At 44.5% G+C, this 8,611-nt stretch overlaps 1 pseudogene; it reads left to right on the top strand.

Annotated features, from left to right (window-relative positions):
- The first annotated feature begins 7,195 nt into the window (after nucleotides 1-7,195).
- On the top strand, nucleotides 7,196-8,246 carry LOC147660713 (zinc finger BED domain-containing protein 6-like; annotated as a pseudogene).
- Nucleotides 8,247-8,611: the final 365 nt, after the last annotated feature.

Below are 8,611 nucleotides of genomic sequence, written 5' to 3'. Positions count from 1 at the left end.
TCAAAGTTAAAAGATATTTGGCGAACACTTTTCCTATTGCATCCAGTAAAGCTATAAGACGGTAGTTAGCTGGATTCTCCCGTTCTCCCTTTTTAAATAGGGGGATTAATATACTTCCTCTCCATGAATCTGGAACGGATCTAGAAAGGAGACATGCATGAAATAATGGGGTCAAGATTTTGCTCCAAGTGGTAATGTCTTGTTTCAATAAAGACATGGGTAGTTCATCAGGACCCATAGCTCCTGAAGAGCGCATACTCTTTAACACGGAAGCTATGGTTTCCTCAGTTGGAAGCTCTATACTATTTGTACAGTTCTAAACTACATCCCCATTATCACCTACTATACCATTGGAGCCATATAATCCAGTTATAAATTTTATCCAGATATCTTCAGCAATAGAGATGGGAGTAACGGTAGTTCTTGCTCCACAACCCTTCCCTATTATTGACCAGAATTCTCTGGAGTTATGAGAGGCCGAGGCTTCTCTTAACCTGATCCAGAGAGAATCTTCCTTTTCTCTTTTTAGTTTTAATTTCAGTCTAGTCCTCCTTCTACGAAGAAGGGCTAATTGCTGAGCAGTTTCCTTGGATCTATTCAGATACTGTAACCTCACAAGTCTATTTATCTCCCTATTTAAGGGTATTAGTATGCTAGGGAGGGAATGCGACTTTTTGGAAAGTTTTGTTTTCTTGGCAGAGGTAATGATCTTATTTTTAAACTCTTCAAATTTAACAAATTCTCTACCCTGCTAGTCTTCTAAATCCAAAATGGTTTGAAGTAATATATTTTGGGCTTCCCTCATGCTAGTGGGGTCCCAAAAACACCTACCAGTTTAAACATGAATAGAGATTCCTTTATTTATTATAGACCAGGAATCTGTATTTGGGGGTTGCAAAGAAACAGTTAATTTAATCATATTATGGTCACTTAAGGAGGACTGAGAAATCATTATATCCTGAATAAAGGAAAACGAATCATAGTCCGTAATCACATAATCCGCTCTAACTGATAGTAAGTACACGCCTGACATAGCGCCTACTCAAGAACTTATGCATCCCTTGTTACAACAAGCACTACCGCCTACGAACGGCCATAATGGAGAGACTTTCAGGAATAGCGATATGCTACCCTCTGCTTCTACCTCTACTGCTGGTGAACAAGATACCACAGATTCCATTGCTGTCAATGATGCTAATGATATTGCCACCTCTACTCCCAATTGCCTTGAAATGTTAAAGGACATCTCCAGCAAGGCTAAAAAGCTGGTAGTGAATGTTGTGGAGAGTGTGTTATATGGTTAAAAAAAAAAACACAGATTTCAGGCTCCGCAGCTCCAGCAAACGAAAAAAAAATTTCAGTCTTAGATTGCTCTCAATCAGGCACAGGTGATGAGGCTTCAAGCCTTTCAGAAAACAGCAAGTCTGAAGGGATTCAGAGTGATACTGCAGCCGGTACTATTAGGAAAAGAGTTTGCAGCAAAAGGAGCAGCCGCAGCCAACTAAAGGGGGCTCATCTAGATCGACAAGGGACTTTATCTTTGGGGGTTCTAGTCAACAACAAGGGGCAAGCCCACAGTTATCTACTGCAAGCACCCACGAGCCCTCACTGTTGTCAATTCTCGAGTCTATCAAACAATTCCAAGAGGAAGTTCGAACTGATAGCTTGGCTGCGAAGGGGCCCTCTAAAAAAACTTCAGGGTGGCATCCGAAAACTTAACTAAATCTGCACCGATATTGGCAACAGGTTCTCTATGGTGGAAGCAAGAACAGAGACTATGGAAGGAGAAGTTGTGCAAATAAAAGAGCAATTTCTCACACATGAGACCTGCCTTACCGACTTGATGATCAAGATGGAAGAGCAGGAGAACAGGATGCGGAGGAACACCTTGAGACTGTTAGTGATCCCGGAGGGCACTGAGGGCGAAGACCCTAGAGGGTTCATTCTGAAACTACACCGGGCAGCCTTTCCCTCACAATCTAACTGGAATTGGATTCAGGAGATCCAAAGAGCCCACCACTTTCCTTTCAACTTGAAGTCAAGGAGGGATGGCAGTAGCCTTAGAAATGAGAAGCCTAGAGCATTTTTTAGTCTTCTTTGGGAATTGTATCCTGAGGCAAATCGTTTATGACCAGGCTAGGCCCAACTCCCAGAAAGAAGCTGATGGGATAAAGTTATTTGCCAAACCAGACTTCAGTCACGCGACAGTTGAGCGGAGGTGGCGGCTCTGCCAACTGATAACTCCCTTGTAACAACAAGGTGCCCAAGTATATTTGATGAACCCGGCCAGACTAAAAACAATATATGGTGGATCAACCCGGGTTTTCCTATCCGAGATCAAAGCAGGAGAATACTTGAAAGAACTAACCACGAGAAAGAAAACCTGAGCCCATGAACGTTAAATTCTAGACAAAGCTTCTCCTGACTTTTCTAACCCTAAGTCTAAGCTGTTGTGTCATTGGAGAGGAGATTTGTATGACATCTTTTAGCTTTGTCTTCTCTGTTTTTCCTTTCTCATCACATGTGAACCTGTTTGTTTCCCTTCTCTTATTTTTCTTTATTATCTATGTTGTCTTGTTAGAAAACAATGAAACACTAGGTGGGGTGGTGGTTGGGACCACACACAAGCTCACCATCATTCAGGGTTTTCCTGACTGGCTTATTTTGGGGGGGTGGGTTCTCGAGTCTGCTTTAAATTATGTAGGGCTAATAGGTTGAACTGGATTAAACTTAAACATGAATCCTCTGTATCTACAAAATGTGAGAGGGATGGGAAGGTGGGAACTGGAGGGATGGGGACTGGGGGGTGAGGGCGGAACTGAGGGTGGTTGGAGCGGTGGTCGAGGCCGAGGGGGGGGGGGCAGACTCAGGTTGTTGTAATTATATACTGGCCATTGCTTGAATTAGTCAATGAATCTACTGAATAAAGTTAGGATCGTTTCATTAGATATATGTGGTCTTAATGACTCTGCTAATAGACAGAAAACTGCACAGGTTTTAAGATTGATGGGGGCAGATATTATCTGCCTCCAAGAGACTCACATTGAAGACAGCCAGAAATCCCTGTTGAAGTCCCTTGGGTTCAAGGCTATAGGGGCAACCTCTCAGGGGGCTAAGGTAAAGGGAGTCGGAATACAGGCGCACCATACCTTACCGTTAACAGTGAATCAAGTTGAAACTGACACGCTGGAGAGATGGGCTTTGGCAAGCTGTTCTTTATCCCCCAAATTTGTATTTACTATCTGTTCTATCTATGCCAGCAATTTAGATTACCAAGGGGTAATAAATTATGTAAATAAAGAACTCGCCCACTGGCCACTCCCGGTAATCTTATGTGGGGACATGAACTGAAACTTGCCTAGTACCTGGGGACCGGAAAGGTCTTGGACTTATCAAAGCCGGAAACCCAAAGTCTACCGAGCACTGCTCAATTTGATTAATACTAACCCTGGGATGAGAACTACGCTCCGCTCGCGGAGTTTGCGAATTTTCAGCAGCTTCGCAGTGAGCGCGAATCTGCAGCGTAGCATAGTATTTTTTCTTCCTTGCGCGCTCAATAGCATTCTCGCGTGCTAAAGAAACTCCTCAGGTTGTCATTTGGTTGTAGTTTTTGGAGCATGGACCACTTACTGTTTCTGTCCTCTATGTACTTTGTTGTTTGAGGGTGGCCTGACCATGTGGGTTGTGGGGCGGCCATTTTGTGAAGCCAAGCATTGTCCTTTTGCCATAGGCATGCATTGTCTGTCTTCTCTTTCTTTTCATGTTGTTGGGGGTGGCCAGGCCATGTGGGGCGGCCATTTTGTGTGACCTTCCATCATGCTTTTGTCGCAGGCCTACAAACTTGTGATTTCTTCTGCCAGTAGGCCTTCAGTCCCAGAGGTAGTCAGCGGGGCTGCTTGATGTAGCAGTTTCCATTTTGTGTGTTGAATTTAACATCATTTAGGGCATGGATGGCAATGCATTGAATTTCCAAATGTGGTATTTGGGGTGACGTTAACTTTTTGGGTGTTTGTAAAAAACTGTAAATGCCTTTGTTGAATGTGTTGTTGTTGTGTAACTTTCAAACCTTTTAGCCATGGGGATTTTCTTTTTTGCATTAAGCTGTGATGTGTAACAGGCAACCTCCTTTTTCTGGCCATATAGGGATATAGGCCTGCTTGAGTTTATTGTTTTCTGGCCTTTAACCATGTGCCTGTGATGAGTGCCCATATGGCTGGGGGCTGTTGTGGTGGTAGTAGTAGTGTGCTGTTTTGTTTTTGACAAATTGGCCTGTGTCTTGCCATTGTTCCTGTTGGCTTACTGTTCACATCCCCATTGCTATCTGCTGCAGGTCACTGATGCTGCATCCATCCGAAATGATGCACAAATTAAGGATAAACAAGATCCACTTCCACTACATTTGCATTTTAGTTCTTTGCTATTCTTACTCTTACTGAGTGTACTAATACTTCTAGTAATAATTAAAATTAAAGCTAAAAGAATTCCACATTCGACTGATGTTATTCTGCCTTCTTTGCTTGTAGGTGCACAAAAGACTGAAGAGGAGGTGTCTGTCATCATTCATCGCCTGTTCTACTGCCAGACGGACGCCCTTCTGTACTACGTCACATGTGGTGTGACTCACCTGACCAGACATCATTCTCAGCAACTTGTGGAACTGAGTGCTGCTGCTGACATCTGAAGATGGGCCCAGAGAAAGAAGGTACCAGGTCCTCCAAGACCAAGAAAATTGCTGAGAAGAAGAAGGAAGAACAGAAGAAGAAAGTGACACTTAAGTCTCGTGTTGACCCAAAAACCTTTTTTTGGGAAAAAAAAGTATGCCTGCAGCAGCGGTGACCGGGGTGCAAGCTGGGGCCAGCACCTCCACATCAGTGGGCCCAAGCCACCAACCCAGGCCCAAGCAGATGAGTGGGGAAGAGGTAGCCTGCCTAATGGTGGCAAGCAGTGATACTGAGCCTGACCTACACTTATCGCTATCTCAAAGTAGTATACAATCCACGCAAGAGGGAACACAGCAGAAAAGTGGTGAACAACCACCGCCCGCAATAGTAGATGTTCCTAAACAGCATCCACAACCACCACCTGCAATAGTAGATGTTCAACCAGAGCCACCGCCCGCAATAGTAGTTGTTCAACAACCACCGCCCACAATAGTAGATGCTCAACGAAAAGAACAACCACAACCATGTTCCACAACCACTGCCTGCAATAGTAGATGTTCAACGAAAACAACAACCACAACCACCGCCTGCAGTAGTAGTTGTTCAACAACCGCCACCCGCAATAGTAGTTGTTGTTCCTCCCGAAGTCGGGGCAGTTCAGGAAATTGAGCCGGATGCAGAGCAAGAAGAAGAGGAAGCACCTCATGCAGGAGATCTATTGTTTTCCAAATCCCCACCAAGGAAAAGGAGGGTTAGTCCATCGAGTTCTTCGCCAAGCATCCCTTCTGATGATCTTGAGCTCAATTGGGAGCCACAACAATCTGAGCATGAGAGGGAGAGACAAACCCAAGAAGACCAGGCTAGGGAAAGGAAGGTTCCAGGAAGCCTTACACTTATGGAGTGCGATGTTGAACAGACGGATAATGATGGTGATGACGAGTCAGACCCAGTCATCACAAGCATTACTCCTGGGCCTGAGGACATGGAGACCAACATTTTTACCCTATAGAGAATGGCTGTGACTAGTAGGGATGTAGCACGCATCCCACCAATGCAGGACACACCAAAACTACCTCCAGCTTCCATTTTTATATTTGCACAGGGCCGGCAGCGTCCTACATCCAGCACAAGTTCCACCTCAGCAGAAGTAGGTACTACTGCGCAGCCACATCGTGTAATTCAACACACAACCTCCAGTTCATCCGGCATTGGAAGTGGCACCTCTAGCAGGAGACAAAAGTTAAGCTCCCCAGTGTGGGACTTCTTTACAGTTAGCGCAAATGAGGACAACATTGCTATAGGCTCCATTTGTCATTCCTCTGTTAGTCGTGGTAAGCTTGGTACAAACTATGGTACCGGAGGCCAAATGACCCATTTGAAAAAACACCACGCAATCTAGTGGAAGGACCACCTACGTAGCATAAAAGCAGGAACCATTAATGTTGGTGGGGAAGTAGTAGAAGGTCCACTCACGGTCGAACAGGAAGAAGAGGTAGACATTCTATATGGTAGTGGTACACAAAGTACCCCTGTCCCCAGCACTGCAGTGGTAGAGCCCACATCCTCCGCATCGTGGCACCAGAGTAAGAGTAACCCAGAGACACCAAGGAGTATGGGTGCGAAGTCTGCGACGCAAAATACTGCATCAAGCATAACTGAAAGAAATACCAAGCAGCGTACCATTCTTAGCATGTTTAGGCAGGAGGGAAAGTATGAGCGCAACCACCCAATAGCACATTTCTACAATGCTAAGCTTGCTAAAATGTTAGCACTGAACCTTCTCCCTTTTTCTTTTGTTGAAGGGGTGGGTTTCCTGGAATTTGTGACAACCATCTGCCCAAAATGGAATGTTCCCAGCTGCTACTATTTTGCCAGAGTTGCTGTTCCAGCACTACACCAAGACGTGTTGGAATTGCTTGGAAAAGCCTTGCAACAGAGTGCTGTTCATAGTATCCACCTGACAACAGACATATGGACCAGTTGCCATGCCACTGATTACATGTGCATCACTGCACACTGGATCTATTTTTCAGGTGTTAGAGACAAGGTATCTGCAGGCATTGACACTGTTGAGATTTTTAATGATACTCGCAGACATGCAACTGTAGCCATGTTTGCCATGCAGAAATCGCATACTGCTGCAAACATTTTGGCTGAGTTTAACAGCAAGGTCTTTGAATGGCTGCGACCAAGAGGCCTTAACATTGGTTTTGTTGCTACCGACAATTGCAGTAATGTAGTTAAGGCCATGCAAGATGGTCGCTATTTCAGGGTCCCGTGTTTGGCACACTGCATTAACATTGTTGTTGAAGACTTTCTGAAAAATGAAAGCAAAGTCAGCAACTTACTGAGAATTTGCAAAAGAATCTGCACGCATTTCAACCATTCTTTTAAAGCCCAGAAGCAGCTACGGGTCATTCAATGTGAGTATAAAATGCCAGTCAAAGCACTCATCCAGGAGATCCCAACACGTTGGAACTCTACTTATTACATGCTTGATCGGCTGTTTGAGCAGTACATACCACTTAATGCTTATGTCATGGGAAGAAGATCAGGAGGTGTCTGAAACATACAAAGGTGTTGAAGGAAAACTTGAAGCATGTTATTTGGCGAAGGCCTTAGCCGGCTGCTTATCTGAGAATACAAGGATTCAAAATAAGATTGTGTCACATCAACATTACATTACTGCCACAATTTTGGATGCACGGTACAAATTATTTGTGAACAGTAATGCAGTAATTCCTTTTTCAGAAGGGGATGTTGCTAAGTACAAAACTGTAATAGCCGAGGAAGCCACTGATTTAGAAAATGAGCGGCTCTCAATTAGAGGCCTGCCAGTGCCAGCCCAGGACAGTGCAAGTACTACTGAGCATCCTACAGAGTCAAGTTCTTCTTCATAGCATGAGAGCAGTGCATTTGCTTCCCAGCAGTCACCAACACTACCAATAACAACAACAGCACTAACAGGATCTGATTCATCAGACACAACCAAAAAAATAGCTGCTTGGTTTCTACAGAAAGGGATGGGTAAGTCCGTTGCTGTCACAAAGCCAAAAGAGGACCAGCAAACCGGAGCACCTCTGAACATTGAGCGGATTGTCTAGGCCTATCTGGATGACACAACAGAGGTGTTCATGGAGCAAAGCCCATTGGTGTATTGGTAAAGGAAAAGAAGCCAATGGCCAGTGCTCAGCAGGCTGGCGATAAAGTATCTGGTTTGCCCTGTTGCAAGTATCTCTTCTGAGCGTGTTTTCAGTGCTGCTGGTGCCATTGTAACTGTGAAAAAGACCAGTCTCTCGCCCAAAAGTGTGGAGAGGTTAACAATGATCAAAATGAATCAGCATTTCATACCACCAGACTACAAAATACGTGAATCACAGCTGGAAGAGGAGAGCGAGTCGGAAGACATAACTAGTGGGTTACATGACCTACTTGTCCGAAGAACCACCAGGGTTTGAGGACGAGCTCCTCTTCCCTTACAACAAGGATTTTAAATTGTTACATTCTCCCTTCCTTTATTTGTGTGTATATCTGTCTTTCTGGTTCAAACTTCAGAACCAACACCCTCCTTTCTCTTACTTTTAATTACCTATTGGAGTTGCACATCTGTGCATTTAACTGTGCACTCCACTCCTCAGAGCCCTGCTCCATCTTCTTGACTCACCCTAAATTCATTTCCATCTTGCCATACATTGGATGGAGATGGAGAATAGTACAATAATGTAGCCTCTAACAGTCCCTCCATAACTTGTGAAACGTACGTGACTATAGCCATCTTCTGTTTTATTTCCAATCTGAAACTCATCACTGTCTTAAGGCTACCACCTCTGTCTGCAGGCATACACAACTCTTCACTGTCAGAACTTGAGCAGGGCTCCAAAATTAAAGTAAACTCGTCATCACTTTCAGAAGGCTCTGCTGCATCTGTGATCCGACAGCCACAGAGAAGA

This window comes from Lissotriton vulgaris, unplaced genomic scaffold (genome assembly GCF_964263255.1).
Source record: "Lissotriton vulgaris unplaced genomic scaffold, aLisVul1.2 SCAFFOLD_8118, whole genome shotgun sequence".
NCBI classification, from domain to species: Eukaryota; Metazoa; Chordata; class Amphibia; order Caudata; family Salamandridae; genus Lissotriton; species Lissotriton vulgaris.
The sequence above is the reverse complement of the archived record's forward strand: the minus strand, read 5'-3'. Positions and strand labels throughout refer to the sequence as shown.